Source organism: Biomphalaria glabrata, chromosome 10, assembly GCF_947242115.1.
Source record: "Biomphalaria glabrata chromosome 10, xgBioGlab47.1, whole genome shotgun sequence".
In the NCBI taxonomy this organism is placed as follows: domain Eukaryota; kingdom Metazoa; phylum Mollusca; class Gastropoda; family Planorbidae; genus Biomphalaria; species Biomphalaria glabrata.
Genome location: NC_074720.1, coordinates 45,020,828 through 45,037,396, shown reverse-complemented (window position 1 = coordinate 45,037,396; position 16,569 = coordinate 45,020,828). Strand labels below are relative to the sequence as shown.

The 16,569-nt window shown below is 40.2% G+C and overlaps 1 protein-coding gene and 1 long non-coding RNA gene across 6 annotated transcripts in view; one reads left to right on the top strand and one right to left on the bottom strand.

Annotated features, from left to right (window-relative positions):
- The window catches only part of LOC129928831 (uncharacterized), a 126,135-nt gene that overhangs the window by 21,858 nt on the left and 87,708 nt on the right, over positions 1–16,569 (bottom strand). The window lies entirely within an intron of this gene.
- The window catches only part of LOC129928829 (uncharacterized), a 55,166-nt gene that overhangs the window by 7,498 nt on the left and 31,099 nt on the right, over positions 1–16,569 (top strand). For 2 of the 5 annotated variants that reach the window (XR_008780326.1, XM_056045119.1), the window contains exon 1: positions 12,848–12,980. The exons of the other annotated variants lie outside the window; for them this stretch is intronic. The gene's annotated coding sequence lies outside the window, so the exon portion shown is untranslated. Of the gene's footprint in view, positions 1–12,847; positions 12,981–16,569 lie in introns of those variants that run through there. 5 annotated transcript variants of the gene reach the window in all.

Below are 16,569 nucleotides of genomic sequence, written 5' to 3'. Positions count from 1 at the left end.
ATGCCCAGCAACCCTCACCCTGACAAGAACCAATGTGACTTTAGAGCCGGTATTTTTGGATATTTGTTTTGCGACAGTTACAAGAAAATGCAGAGAGCGGAACTTAAATATATATGCTGCCTTTGTGGATCTCACCAAGGCTTTCGACACGGTTAGTTGCGATGGCTTATAATCTTCTGCTGTAATAGCAAATGGTGATTTTCACGATAAACTAAACAATAACCAGAGGCGTAGCTAGGGTGGGGCCACCTAAATGAGTGGGTTTGTTTTTTTACACTAAATATTAAATATTACTCAAAATGCAGGGGCCACCAAAGAAGTAACTCCAGGGCCCCCAAAGAACGGCAGATTCCCAGCTACGCCAGTGACACTAACAATGGATTCACTGTTGCTAACAAAAGAATAAGAAAAGAAACTGAGGAAAAATTGAGCCTTGAGATTTGTAACATGTGTGTTTGTTAAATGTTTGTTATTAAAATGTTTGTTTCTAAAATGTTTGTTTCTAAAAATGTTTCTAAAATGTTTGTTTGTAAAATGCTTGTTTGTAAAATGCTTGTTTGTAAAATGTCTGTAAAATGTTTGTTTGTAAAATGTTTGTTTGTAATATGTTTGTTTGTAAAATGTTTGTTTGTAAAATGACTGTAAAGTGTTTATTTGTAAAATGTTTGTTTCTAAATTGTCTGTAAAATGTTTGTTTGTAAAATGTTTGTTTCTAAATTGTCTGTAAAATGTTTGTTTTTAAAATGTTTGTTTCTAAAATGTTTGTTTCTAAAAATGTTTCTAAAATGTTTGTTTGTAAAATGCTTGTTTGTAAAATGCTTGTTTGTAAAATGTCTGTAAAATGTTTGTTTGTAAAATGTTTGTTTGTAATATGTTTGTTTGTAAAATGTTTGTTTGTAAAATGACTGTAAAGTGTTTATTTGTAAAATGTTTGTTTCTAAATTGTCTGTAAAATGTTTGTTTGTAAAATGTTTGTTTCTAAATTGTCTGTAAAATGTTTGTTTTTAAAATGTTTGTTTCTAAAATGTTTGTTTCTAAAAATGTTTCTAAAATGTTTGTTTGTAAAATGCTTGTTTGTAAAATGCTTGTTTGTAAAATGTCTGTAAAATGTTTGTTTGTAAAATGTTTGTTTGTAATATGTTTGTTTGTAAAATGTTTGTTTGTAAAATGACTGTAAAGTGTTTATTTGTAAAATGTTTGTTTCTAAATTGTCTGTAAAATGTTTGTTTGTAAAATGTTTGTTTCTAAATTGTCTGTAAAATGTTTGTTTGTAAAATGTTTGTTTGTAAATGTTTGTTTGTAAATTGTTTTACTTGTTTTGGATGTTGAAGATGATTTACTTCCTAGTCCAAACATCCCTCAGGATGACGGGGGATGGCAGCGTGCAGGGTTTGAACCGAGGACCATCGAGACGACCGAACGCACATACCGCACCACCAGGCAACCCTCCTTGTAACCATTCATAACAAATGAATATTCACACTTGAGTAGAGTTACCCTACTAACAAAGTTACTAAATTCAGACAATTCAGGAGAACATCTATGACATAAGGTAAGAATACAGAGAAACACAAAACCCAGAAACAAAGACAGACACATTTCTTATTTCATATGCTAGGACAAATTCGTACAAGTGCTCCTTCTTTTCGGTGCTTTTAGTGCATGTATTGGGTTGTCTAAATTAGCTAGGAAAACCAACAACTTAAAGGAATTTTTAGTCTTTGATTAACATACTTGGCTATTTAGACGTAATTATATTTCTCAATGAAGTAACGTCAGTAATTTATAAGATAAGTAAAAAGAATTGAGTTATAATTTTAACAATAGCTCAATGCGTGACAGTTGATCTTCGTATCAAATCTCCTTTAATACACTAGTCAGTTGCCATTTTTACAAAGCGTATATCAACTTACATTGTCTGTCCATCTGTCTGTCTGGTAAAAAGTTTGTGCCCCTTGTTTCTCCAGCATCCATTCTCGGAACAAGTTGAAACTTTGCACGATTATTCTTTGGCAAAGACAAGACACGAATCAGCTAAAAAAAAACAACAACATAATCCGATTAGTCTTTTAATTACTTGTAAATAATTATTTTGTTTGAAACTAACAAGAGAAATTAATTCCATCAGTAGTCACAGATACGGCTACATATGCCGAGTTTCGTCCCCTTAGGTTATTGAACATGTTATTTCTACCTCGCCCGTTCTCGAATTAAGTTGAAAATTGAAACCATTATTTATTGTAGCTAATAGAAAATAAATCAAAAACAAAATTAAACAATTAGTCATTTGAATATAGGTAATTAATTATTTTGTTTGATATCGCATAAGGAAAATAATTTTTACATTAACGAGAGATATGCTTGCAAGTGTGGAATTCTTTCCCTTAGATAAGGTTTGTATTTCATAATTGGATTTAAAAAAAAAGACTTTCTCCCTATTTAGTGCTATCAAGGGACGAGCTTCGAAAATTCAACTCTACAGTGCTACAGTGTGTAAAAAAAAATCATTTAGGCCTAACCTTTAAATAAAACAACCGTATCAATGCTGCCTTAGTTTTTATACACCAGAGACACCAACAATAGCCGCATATAGTTGTATCGCCTTTTTATGGAAATGTCCAATGAAAGACGTAAACAAAGAGAAGAAGACTTTAAAAACAAAAGCACTAAGCATGTGCGAGTGATTCTCTTATCATATTATTGTGTTTCGTGTTTAAACAATACGTTTCCCCTTTCAGATCTTGCGATCTATGGGGCGGATGATGTTAATGTCATCTGTCTCTAACATGAGCAGGGTGTCATGTGGCCAGCACAAGATCTATGGGGCGGATGATGTTAATGTCATCTGTCTCTAACATGAGCATGGTGTCATGTGGCCAGCACAAGATCTATGGGGCGGTTGATGTTAATGTCATCTGTCTCTAACATGAGCATGGTGTCATGTGGCCAGCACAAGATCTATGGGGCGGTTGATGTTAATGTCATCTGTCTCTAACATGAGCATGGTGTCATGTGGCCAGCACAAGATCTATGGGGCGGATGATGTTAATGTCATCTGTCTCTAACATGAGCATGGTGTCATGTGACCAGCACAAGATCTCTGGGGCGGATGATGTTAATGTCATTTGTCTCTAACATGAGCATGGTGTCATGTGGCCAGCACAAGATCTATGGGGCGGATGATGTTAATGTCACACCTGTCTCTAACATGAGCAGGGTGTCATGTGGCCAGCACAAGATCTATGGGGCGGATGTCATCTGTCTCTAACATGAGCATGGTGTCATGTGGCCAGCACAAGATCTATGGGGCGGATGATGTTAATGTCATTTGTCTCTAACATGAGCAGGGTGTCATGTGGCCAGCACAAGATCTATGGGGCGGATGATGTTAATGTCATTTGTCTCTAACATGAGCAGGGTGTCATGTGGCCAGCACAAGATCTATGGGGCGGATGATGTTAATGTCATTTGTCTCTAACATGAGCATGGTGTCATGTGGCCAGCACAAGATCTCTGGGGCGGATGATGTTAATGTCATTTGTCTCTAACATGAGCATGGTGACATGTGGCCAGCACAAGATCTATGGGGCAGATGATGTTAATGTCATCTGTCTCTAACATGAGCATGGTGTCATGTGGCCAGCACAAGATCTATGGGGCGGATGTCATCTGTCTCTAACTTGAGCATGGTGTCATGTGGCCAGCACAAGATCTATGGGGCGGATGTCATCTGTCTCTTACTTGAGCATGGTGTCATGTGGCCAGCACAAGATCTATGGGGCGGATGTCATCTGTCTCTAACATGAGCATGGTGTCATGTGGCCAGCACAAGATCTATGGGGTTGATGATGTTAATGTCATCTGTCTCTAACTTGAGCATGGTGTCATGTGGCCAGCACAAGATCTATGGGGCGGATGATGTTAATGTCATCTGTCTCTAACATGAGCATGGTGTCATGTGGCCAGCACAAGATCTATGGGGCGGATGATGTTAATGTCATCTGTCTCTAACATGAGCATGATGTCATGTGGCCAGCACAAGATCTATGGGGCGGATGATGTTAATGTCATCTGTCTCTAACATGAGCATGGTGTCATGTCGCCAGCACAAGATCTATGGGGTTGATGATGTTAATGTCATCTGTCTCTAACATGAGCATGGTGTCATGTGGCCAGCACAAGATCTATGGGGCGGATGATGTTAATGTCATTTGTCTCTAACATGAGCATGGTGTCATGTGGCCAGCACAAGATCTATGGGGCGGATGTCATCTGTCTCTAACTTGAGCATGGTGTCATGTGGCCAGCACAAGATCTATGGGGCGGATGTCATCTGTCTCTAACTTGAGCATGGTGTCATGTGGCCAGCACAAGATCTATGGGGCGGATGATGTTAATGTCATCTGTCTCTAACATGAGCATGGTGTCATGTGGCCAGCACAAGATCTATGGGGCGGATGTCATCTGTCTCTAACGTGAGCATGGTGTCATGTGGCCAGCACAAGATCTATGGGGCGGATGATGTTAATGTCATGTGTCTCTAACATGAGCATGGTGTCATGTGGCCAGCACAAGATCTATGGGGCGGATGATGTTAATGTCATCTGTCTCTAACATGAGCATGGTGTCATGTGGCCAGCACAAGATCTATGGGGCGGATGATGTTAATGTCATTTGTCTCTAACATGAGCAGGGTGTCATGTGGCCAGCACAAGATCTATGGGGCGGATGATGTTAATGTCATTTGTCTCTAACATGAGCATGGTGTCATGTGGCCAGCACAAGATCTCTGGGGCGGATGATGTTAATGTCATTTGTCTCTAACATGAGCATGGTGTCATGTGGCCAGCACAAGATCTCTGGGGCGGATGATGTTAATGTCATTTGTCTCTAACATGAGCATGGTGTCATGTGGCCAGCACAAGATCTATGGGGCGGATGATGTTAATGTCATCTGTCTCTAACATGAGCATGGTGTCATGTCGCCAGCACAAGATCTATGGGGTTGATGATGTTAATGTCATCTGTCTCTAACATGAGCATGGTGTCATGTGGCCAGCACAAGATCTATGGGGCAGATTATGTTAATGTCATGTGTCTCTAACATGAGCATGGTGTCATGTGGCCAGCACAAGATCTATGGGGCGGATGATGTTAATGTCATTTGTCTCTAACATGAGCATGGTGTCATGTGGCCAGCACAAGATCTATGGGGCGGATGTCATCTGTCTCTAACTTGAGCATGGTGTCATGTGGCCAGCACAAGATCTATGGGGCGGATGTCATCTGTCTCTAACTTGAGCATGGTGTCATGTGGCCAGCACAAGATCTATGGGGCGGATGATGTTTATGTCATTTGTCTCTAACATGAGCAGGGTGTCATGTGGCCAGCACAAGATCTATGGGGCGGATGATGTTAATGTCATTTGTCTCTAACATGAGCATGGTGTCATGTGGCCAGCACAAGATCTCTGGGGCGGATGATGTTAATGTCATTTGTCTCTAACATGAGCATGGTGTCATGTGGCCAGCACAAGATCTATGGGGCAGATGATGTTAATGTCATCTGTCTCTAACATGAGCATGGTGTCATGTGGCCAGCACAAGATCTATGGGGCGGATGTCATCTGTCTCTAACTTGAGCATGGTGTCATGTGGCCAGCACAAGATCTATGGGGCGGATAATGTTAATGTCATGTGTCTCTAACATGAGCATGGTGTCATGTGGCCAGCACAAGATCTATGGGGCGGATGATGTTAATGTCATCTGTCTCTAACATGAGCATGGTGTCATGTCGCCAGCACAAGATCTATGGGGTTGACGATGTTAATGTCATCTGTCTCTAACATGAGCATGGTGTCATGTGGCCAGCACAAGATCTATGGGGCAGATTATGTTAATGTCATGTGTCTCTAACATGAGCATGGTGTCATGTGGCCAGCACAAGACCTATGGGGCGGATGATGTTAATGTCATTTGTCTCTAACATGAGCATGGTGTCATGTGGCCAGCACAAGATCTATGGGGCGGATGTCATCTGTCTCTAACTTGAGCATGGTGTCATGTGGCCAGCACAAGATCTATGGGGCGGATGTCATCTGTCTCTAACTTGAGCATGGTGTCATGTGGCCAGCACAAGATCTATGGGGCGGATGATGTTTATGTCATTTGTCTCTAACATGAGCAGGGTGTCATGTGGCCAGCACAAGATCTATGGGGCGGATGATGTTAATGTCATTTGTCTCTAACATGAGCATGGTGTCATGTGGCCAGCACAAGATCTCTGGGGCGGATGATGTTAATGTCATTTGTCTCTAACATGAGCATGGTGTCATGTGGCCAGCACAAGATCTATGGGGCAGATGATGTTAATGTCATCTGTCTCTAACATGAGCATGGTGTCATGTGGCCAGCACAAGATCTATGGGGCGGATGTCATCTGTCTCTAACTTGAGCATGGTGTCATGTGGCCAGCACAAGATCTATGGGGCGGATGATGTTAATGTCATCTGTCTCTAACATGAGCATGGTGTCATGTGGCCAGCACAAGATCTATGGGGCGGATGTCATCTGTCTCTAACATGAGCATGGTGTCATGTGGCCAGCACAAGATCTCTGGGGCGGATGATGTTAATGTCATCTGTCTCTAACATGAGCATGATGTCATGTGGCCAGCACAAGATCTATGGGGCGGATGATGTTAATGTCATCTGTCTCTAACATGAGCATGGTGTCATGTCGCCAGCACAAGATCTATGGGGTTGATGATGTTAATGTCATCTGTCTCTAACATGAGCATGGTGTCATGTGGCCAGCACAAGATCTATGGGGCAGATTATGTTAATGTCATGTGTATCTAACATGAGCATGGTGTCATGTGGCCAGCACAAGATCTATGGGGCGGATGATGTTAATGTCATTTGTCTCTAACATGAGCATGGTGTCATGTGGCCAGCACAAGATCTATGGGGCGGATGTCATCTGTCTCTTACTTGAGCAGGGTGTCATGTGGCCAGCACAATATCTATGGGGCGGATGATGTTAATGTCATCTGTCTCTAACATGAGCAGGGTGTCATGTGGCCAGCACAAGAGCTATGGGGCAGATTATGTTAATGTCATCTGTCTCTAACATGAGCATGATGTCATGTGGCCAGCACAAGATCTATGGGGCGGATGATGTTAATGTCATCTGTCTCTAACATGAGCATGGTGTCATGTGGCCAGCACAAGATCTATGGGGCGGATGATGTTAATGTCATCTGTCTCTAACATGAGCATGGTGTCATGTGGCAAGCACAATGATAAACCGCCTTTACTTTCTCCAACTGCAGTTAGGTACCCATTATAGTTGAATGGACAAACATCCTGAAACTGAAAATCTCTGTCTTCGCCGAGATTGGAACTCAGAACCACACGTTCGGAAGTCAAGCGCTTAATCACTCAGCCACCGCGCCCCTTCAAACAATTTTGCTATTAATGTTTGTTTCTTAATATATGACTAAATATGTCCTCAAAAAAAAAAAAACTTGTTTTGAAATAAATATATTCCTAGCCATCAATATAAATTATCAGATAATATCTGCTTGAAATACTTGTATTAGGGGCTGTCGTCATTCAGAAACATAAATATAATTTAGAAAATCTTCTTACATTTTTCTCTATGCCCTTGACTGGCAAGTTTCAAGCACTCTGAGATCTGCCCACCTAGTATAGTCTCAGGATGACACCTACAGAGCACTTCTCTGTGGCCTCCTGCGAAATGGACGATGGCACCCACCCCTACAGCTACAGCAGCAGACAGCATCAGAAAGACGAACCCAGCCAAGGCACTCACGTGGCATCAACTATTGTTGTAACGCATGGCCGTTAAGTCGGTATGACTGTTGGATAAATCCGTTAGTTCAAATTTTTGTGACAGCATAGCGTTCGGTATATACCAATAAAAAGTTAGTAAATCAGTTTGCTGTGGAAAAAAAAATAAAGAAACTCTAAATTATTCCAAGGTATAGGTTTGACATATGTCTACTAATTCATGCACAAATAAACTAAATCTAGATCTACATAGGTGATCGGATGGTAAAGCGCTTGGCTACCTAAAAGTGGGTAAAATTATATCTTGGCAAAAGCAGACATAAATCTATATATCTATCTAACTATCTAACTATCTATCTATCTATCTATCTATCTATCTATCTATCTATCTATCTATCTATCTATCTATCTATCTATCTATCTATCAACAATTGACAACCTCAGCGTAACTACTATACAACAATATAGATGCACAATATAGATGCACATACGAACGACATTCACACACGAAAAACACATAATCAGCGATTTATAAATAGACTTCTATGTACTTCTCGATGACGACAGAATGTTAATTTTCAATGTTGGTAATCCAGGGTCTATTATTACTGAATGTTTTAATTTTCTTCTTTGGTACAATCATGTTTTCACAGAACTGGATGTACGAATTAACAGTTGTGGCAAGTTCATCTGTCTGGGCAGTTGTTTACAAACATGCCCCAATCTGTTTGCTCCAGACAACTTTGTGGCTGTAAAACAGCGTCGTCAGACCATGACTGGATGGACCGTACTTCGGGTTTTGTTGTTTTTAAACCGGTTTGTACGTTGGTGTAAGATGGATTGTGTGGTCCGACTCTCCGAGGGGAAATAACGATCGAGATGTGTAGGTCACTTCTATGTTGCTATAACACATGTCCAAGGTTTTATCGTGCCGTGTGGGACAATAAACATATTGAGTATATGTTGTCAAGTGTTAATCCAACGTAAGATGATTGAAATCTCCCATAACTAGTCGGGAGGAACCATAGGAAGGGGTTCACCTCCTTCGGCCCGAGCCTCAAGGCGGCGACGATGGACGCCATCGAAGCTCTGACTGCTCCCTATCCGGACAATTTTAGTAGCAGAGTGCCTGGTGGGTGGACCAAGCCACCCTCCAGATCCTTGCGTTCAATCAAAAATGTCTTTATAGACATAGTAGAAAAAGAAAAAAAAATGCAAAAAAAAAACAACACTCCTTAAAAAAGGAAACGAAGACACCACACTCCTAGCGGAATCGAAAGTAATCTAAACGGAAGTTTAACCCTTAAAGTGCTGGGTGGAGTCTACTGTCTACAAGCAGAGCCTGCCTTACATAATAGGAGGTAAAACGAATAGGGAGGCCCAATGCGAAGTGAATAGTGTGGCCTCAATTGAAATAGAAAAGCAAAAAATTAATACCTAAAATATGCAATGAATAATAAACTTTTCTGTATCACCTGTATTCATATCAAAATCAACAAATAAGTTAAATTCACACAGCTCCTACGGCGCTATTGTCCTTCATGGACGATCCATGAGATTAGAAATAACGTTTCCATTATGTCAACAGAGGGAAGACATAACGGTCTTCTAACATATGTCATCTAACAAGTACATCTAAATAGTTGTGACTAAACCTTGACTCGTAGTAGAGACTTACAATTAGAGCTAGAAGAGAGGACGTAGAGTTCTGCTTGAGATTTAATTCACGTTTCGCGATTTTTTTTTCTGAAAAAAATTCTTTGAGTGTGACTAAGGATGGTCCAGCTACAAGATTGGGGGGGGGGATATAGGTCAAGTGTAACCTGATCAATAAAAGAAAACTGGCTCCTCTATTACACTAAATTTGTTTAACAATGTGTGGTTGGGGTGGGTAGCGATTCCACCTACCGCTTCTCCCTCTCTTTTCATTAATCCACTAGTATTTACATTCTTCTATGGAGACAGTTTTTCTCTTCTACCGTACCGGTGGCTATTTTTACCTTTTCTTCTTCCGTACCTTTCAACACGCGCCGACACGTACTATCGTAGTTTTCACGGCAGAACTAGGTGTGATGTAATCACCTTTCCCTGTTCGGAGCTTCGCCAGCGCCAGCTCCGTATTACATCAGTTACTGTTAGGATCACCGGCAGGCTCGTAAAGGGGAAGGGCAAGGTACGGTGAGTTATCTTGGTCAATACTGATCTCGTCGTTCACTTTCTTTGTTAGATCACCGACATACAGTTCAACTGAGGTCTAAGTCTAAAATGTGACGTAACATAAACAATGTCCCGATTAAATCTCTCTAGGTTGGATCCTATATCGTCGGCCAGCTTCAAAAGCAGTTATGTATGACAAATACACTTTGCTTGTCACAGTGTCTCCCTCCCCCCTTCCCCTATTTGGCACAGAGAAGTAGTAACACTCATACATAAAATAAATTATAGCTTTTGTATAGCGCTACTTTCATGCTTATAGCATGCTCAGCTATGGTCCGATCTCATTTGTGGACCAGTGGCAGGAGGGGGGCATCTGGGAGAAATTTTCCGAGCTGCCTTTAGGAGCTCAGTAAACACAACTCTGCTCGCGTATGGTCTTGAACCTCGCACGCTTCTCACAGTGTCTCCTCCCCCTCCCCTATTTGGTCCAGAGAAGTAGTAACACTCATACTATTTCATCTTGCTGCTCTTTTATCCCATTGAAGAGATTTAATAAAATCATTGATTTTTTTATCGGCCCAGTCTCTACTTGGAGCCATCACAAGGTTACTAACTCCGATGCCATTGTAACATTTGCCGAATCTTCCCCTCCATGCCACAATCCAATCATGACTTTCTCAACTTTGTTGTAGATATTGCTTATTTTTATATTGTTCACTGTTTTACATTCAATAGTTTTATTATTTCTCTTTATTCTATTACGGTTTGTGTGTGTCAGGCCTACGCGTGTATCTAATTAACCCTGTGCATTAAGCAGTCATTTAAAATTAGCCAATTTGTTTGCTAACTATTGGTAATTAATTATTTTGTTTGGAATCAAAAAAGTGAAAGAAATTGTACTTGAATGATGTGGTGGTGTAAATATTTGTTCTTATTATATATTATAATATACATATATATTATATAGAAACAACGAAGATTAAATTACGCTATGACTACAACATGTCAAGCTTAAAGTTGAGGGTTATATATTTGATGTTAATATTTTTTCTATTATTTTTTTTTTCGCCTTTGTAGATCTATGCTTTTACTTTTATTACATAATTTATATTTAGTTTTTAGTTATTGCTTAAAGTACAAAAGCTTGTTTGCATTCTAAATAAGTTTCACTATAAGTTCTAATAGCTGCTAGAAAGAAAGACAAAACAGCAACAGAAAAAAGTTGGGAAGTAATTCAAGGGAGATAGTCTAGTATTAAGCCTAAAATCAAAATGGCGTATTTCCAATGACAATATATGGCAGGGGTGGGCAAATTACGGCCCGCGGGCCCAATGCGGCCCGCTGAATTGTTTTATGCGGCTCGCGAATACCTACAGAAATTATGTGTACCCACAGTATATACATATAAAAATGCTAATCTATTAAAAATAATTCTAAATTTCCCTACAAATTATTTTGTTACACATACATATGCGAACAAGTATTTTTCTTGTGGAAAATAAACACGTGTAATCACAGGTCGATGGTGAATGACTATAATTTGACAGCAGTCACAAGTATAACAACTAGAAAGCTAGTTCCACAATTCAGGAACATTACGCACGAGTGTAAATAGTTAAATTCCTCACATTAGGTACAACTGTACATTTGTGGTGAAATGTTGCAATATGAAAAGACTATAGCAAATTTAAAAAAAAATCGTTAAATTGGTTTCAGAAATTGCTAACTCTAGTAATTCCTCAATTTAGAATGTGAAAAAAAGGAAAAGTGAATGTATAATACAGTATAAATATGAATTAAAAGACATTATACAGTTAACTAGCGTATTTTTCTAAGTTGTAAGTATACACACACACACACATATACATACATATATATATATGCGGCCCCCATTCCCAAAATTTTGTTAATGCGGCCCTCGATACAAAAAGGTTGCCCACCCCTGATATATGGTTATAAGAAATAAAACTTAAAAATATATATTTTAAAAACTATTTATCTCCGAAGAAATCACATTACATATCTGTATTCATGGGTGCCAGCAAGGGGGTGCACTGGATTCTGAGTATCGAAATTTTAGCCATTTGTTCGCGCCATCAAATCAATTAACTTCTAAGTAGCAACTGAACAAGTAGTGCTTCCACTGGTTAATGTAGTAGTGATTAGCCTAGGCGTATGGAAAGGATGGCCAACCATGTACGTGCGCGCCTCTGAATTCTGAGTAGCCACGTTTTAGCCAATTTAAAAAAAAAATTTTATAATGAAATGCATCTTCCTGAACTGTTTTTTTTTTTTGGTTTATTACGTAGATGTAGATTTAGTCAAAATCCGGGGTGGGGGGGGGGGGCGGGTTCAAGTGCATCACAATGTACCCCTCAGGGTGCCCATGTATTATAGATTCAAGAGTTTAATAAATTAATGTTTAGGAAAACTTTTCGCATCGGATCGTCTTCTAAGTCTAAATCATGCGCCTGTCTCACAGGTGGCTGTAGCAATGCTGAAGGCTTTCAGAGAAGCTTTGAGGGTGTCCCTAAAGCATTTGCTTTGACCACCTTGTGAGCGCTTTCCTTCCCTTAATTGGCCATACAGGAGTCGTTTAGGGATGCGGCGGTCTTCCATTCTGCAGATGGGTGCTGCCCATCGAAGCCTGAACTGCATCAAGATTGTGTGGGTACTTTGCAGGCCGCTTTTCGAAGGACTTCAGTATTGGCTATTTTTTCTTGCCATTTAACATTACGTATTTTTATTAGACAGTTCACGTGGAAGTGGTTCAGTTTTCTTTTTGCATGTTTTTTATATACACACTTGAGACCAAATCAAAATCCGCGACAGAGGACAGACGTAGACGACGAAAAGAAACTCTTAATCGACCGCCGGCGGACAATATTTTTGCCTGCTCTGGATTTGGCAAAATATGTAGGCTACAGCTGGGGCTGAGTAGCCACGGGAAATATTGCATTCTTCATTAATCTTCGGACTCGAACACAAGCCTTATGATTATTATGTAGGTCTGTGATCTTATATATGTAGCATTATTTAAATCAGTCCCCCCTCTCCATTGTACTGCTGATTCCTTGCTTTACTTAAGTCTGTAATGACAATTGAAGTAATTACCTTGTGTTCCTTATGTTTCTTGTTTCCTTGTGTTCCTTATGTTTCTTGTGTTCCTCGTGTTCCTCGTGTTCCTTCTCTCTATCTGTTAGTTTCTGCAGACTTCTACTTATGAGAAAAGAGTCCTTGTAATCACAACAAATTTCCTCATGGATCAATAAAGCAGTCTTATTCTTAGTTGTAATTCATATGTTGCATATATTGGGCCATAACAATACAGGGCCAGGTAGGCAGTACTGGCTAGTCCACGATATGTAGTCTTGAGCATATATTGGGCCATAACAATACAGGGCCAGGTAGGCAGTACTGGCTAGTCCACGATATGTAGTCTTGAGCATATATTGGGCCATAACAATACAGGGCCAGGTAGGCAGTACTGGCTAGTCCACGATATGTAGTCTTGAGCATATATTGGGCCATAACAATACAGGGCCAGGTAGCAGTACTGGCTAGTCCACGATATGTAGTCTTGAGCATATATTGGGCCATAACAATACAGGGCCAGGTAGGCAGTACTGGCTAGTCCACGACATGCATTAAGTCTTGACTTGTAATGGACCACCCTTCACTCATACACACACATGTTATTTTATAATGGAATGCGACATCCTTTTGGTGCATTCTTTGTCTTGTATTTAGCTGAATATTGGTCAGTGTTTAGCACATTGACAACTTTATAAGAACAAATTGTTATTAACGAAAAGGGATATAATGGACACAAATATTCACCAATATTCTGGCACTGTAGTTCCAATGAGCTGAAGATTAAATGTCTCGCTATACAAGGAAACAGATTGTTTACTAGCCTGCATCCTTGACCTTAGATCGGACTACTCTGGACGTGCTAGGGACCTGTTCCAAATCTTGATATTTCCTGCTTTTACTGTATGCAGCAGACCTTCTTCAAAGACTTCCAGTCTTGACTTGTCCAATAAAAGCTGGATACATTCTGAAACTGCAAGATAAAGAGCAGTCCAACCTAAGTAATCACTATTGAGATAAGTTAGAATCAGTGGCGTGCCAAATGTGGGGAGAGAAGAGCATCCGCCTCTGGTGCCGGGGCGTAAGGGGGTGGCGCCAAAACATTACAAAACATATATTTCACTAATTCAGATAAGCTAGCATGAATAATTGTATTAATCATTTCACTGATTTGTATCCACTTTGTTAATTTTCAACCCCAGCCGAATGCAAAGTAAGTAAGTAAGTCAGACACTTAACTTAACTTTTTAAGCAGCATGGCTAAATGTACATGTATTTCTAGGACTGTGACTGTTACTACAGATAGTTCATTAGCTAGCTTCGTTTTCATTATTTGTAAGTTATGTATTTCTCACATGACTATGCAAATATGTATTACGTACACTATTGTAAGGTTGGGAGGGGGGGCGCTGACAGCACTAGCCACTCCGGCTGGCTGGCATCCTTGGTACGCCTTTAGATATAATCCTAATATAAAAATAATTGTTAACTTATTAACGAAAGAGACTCACTATCTTAGTCTGAACTGAATGTCCATGTTAGTGATAAAGTGCCAAATCCATGTCATCTTTAGAATCCCAACAAGAAGAAGATTAATGAGAAGTACAGTATTTCACGTAGGCACGCAGTCCCAGCTGCGACCTACATATTTTGCCACAGTCAGCGCAGGCATAACTATTGTCCGATGGTGGTCGATTTAGGTTCCAGAGAGCGAAAAAGAGAGAGAGAGAGATAGAAGGACAGAGAGGGAGCGGGTCGTTAAACTTCATTGTTGTATATATATATGGATCCTTTTATCTCGAAAGGCAATGGATGCGCCCAAGTGAGTCACTGGTTTTGGCTTAATCTTGAGACGGGGCAGAATCTGGTGTGGCTAATCAAGCCAATTCTAGAACGGCAGACTTTGCCACAATTCGTACATTTGTATGCCTCTGATTTAGGGCTAGCAGACAGGGCAGCTTTCTTTTTTTCCCTCTTGATTAAAGCCGCTTCAATTCTTTTGTTCTCAGCAAGGGTTGTCCCAGCACGCACAGTCTGTCTCCATGCACTCCGGTCTTTGGCTATGTTTTCCCACATACTTTCACTGATGCCTGAGGCTCTCATGTCTCGCTTGCAGACATCTCTATATGTTAGTCTTGGGCGGCCCTTGGGTCTGACTCCTTCCACAAGCTCAGCATATAAGATATCTTTCGGGATTCTACCATCTGGCATGCGGGTGACATGTCCGAGCCAGCGTAATCTCCTTTGTGTCAGGAGAGCATACATGCTGTTCATATTGGCCAGCCTCAAAACTTCCTGATTGGAGACATGGTCCCTCCAAGAGAAGCCCATTATGCGTCTCAGGCAGCGCAAGTGGAAACTATTCAATCTGTGCTCTTGGTACATGTATGTTGACCAGCTTTCACTGCCATAAAGGAGAGTGCTCACAACACAGGCGTTGTAGACTAGGATTTTGGTCGCTGTGGTCAATTTACCATTTTCCCAGACGCGCTTGGAGAGTTTTGCCAATGCTGTGGTAGCTTTTCCTATCCTTTTTGTCAGCTCGATGTCTAAGTCTAGGTTACTGACAATTGTTGAACCCAAGTAGGTAAATTCCTGCACCACTGAAAGGGTGTGGTTCCCAATTTGTATTATAGGTATTTCTGCAACGTCTTGTGCCAGGATTTCGGTCTTGGAGAGACTTATAGTAAGGCTAAACTCTTGACAAGCAGCTGCTAAGGCGTTCACTAGCTTCTGTAGACCTCCTTGTGAGTGAGATACGAGTGCCGCGTCATCGGCAAACAGCAGCTCCCTTATCAACTTCATTGTTACAGACAAACTAATTCACTTGCTGAAAAGTACGTTAGGGTGATCATTAACATGTAGGCCATTTATTCAAATACTTTTTAAAAAGAAGTGGGTTCCGGCCATAATAAACAATATTAACTAATAAAACCTTGGAACAAATCAACGGGTGTAGCCGGTGTGAACTGCTAGCATGATATATATTTAATATTTTTGTTTTTTGCCTGAAATGAATTGGGGTCTATTATGTTTGCCTACAATGGCTTAAGTATTTGATGAAACATAAATGAAAAATAAGGATAAAATTTAAAAAAATAGCAAGGTTACAAAGACAGTCTGTGGGAAACAAACTGAAAATCGGCCCCCGACTTTGTCAAACCAGGCAAGTAACAAAGGCAGGGTTCAATATTATCAGAATGAAATGTTATCAAAGACAAATGACCAGAGAAGAATGGAGAAAAAAGGTTAACAGATCTTGTGTGGTGCCCCATCGGTCCAGCAGACCAAAGGTGAAAGTGAATGTGAAATTATATACGAACCTGGCCTAACTGATGTCTTATAATAAATATTTAATTGATCGATTTATTTGGGGGCTAGAACAACAAAGATATATTCACGATTGAAGCCGCAGCGGTTTAATGTAGCAAATAAGAAGTCAGAAAACCAAGAAGTATAATGTGTGTAATTCTGTACATTAGTCACAAGACAAGAGTTGAATGT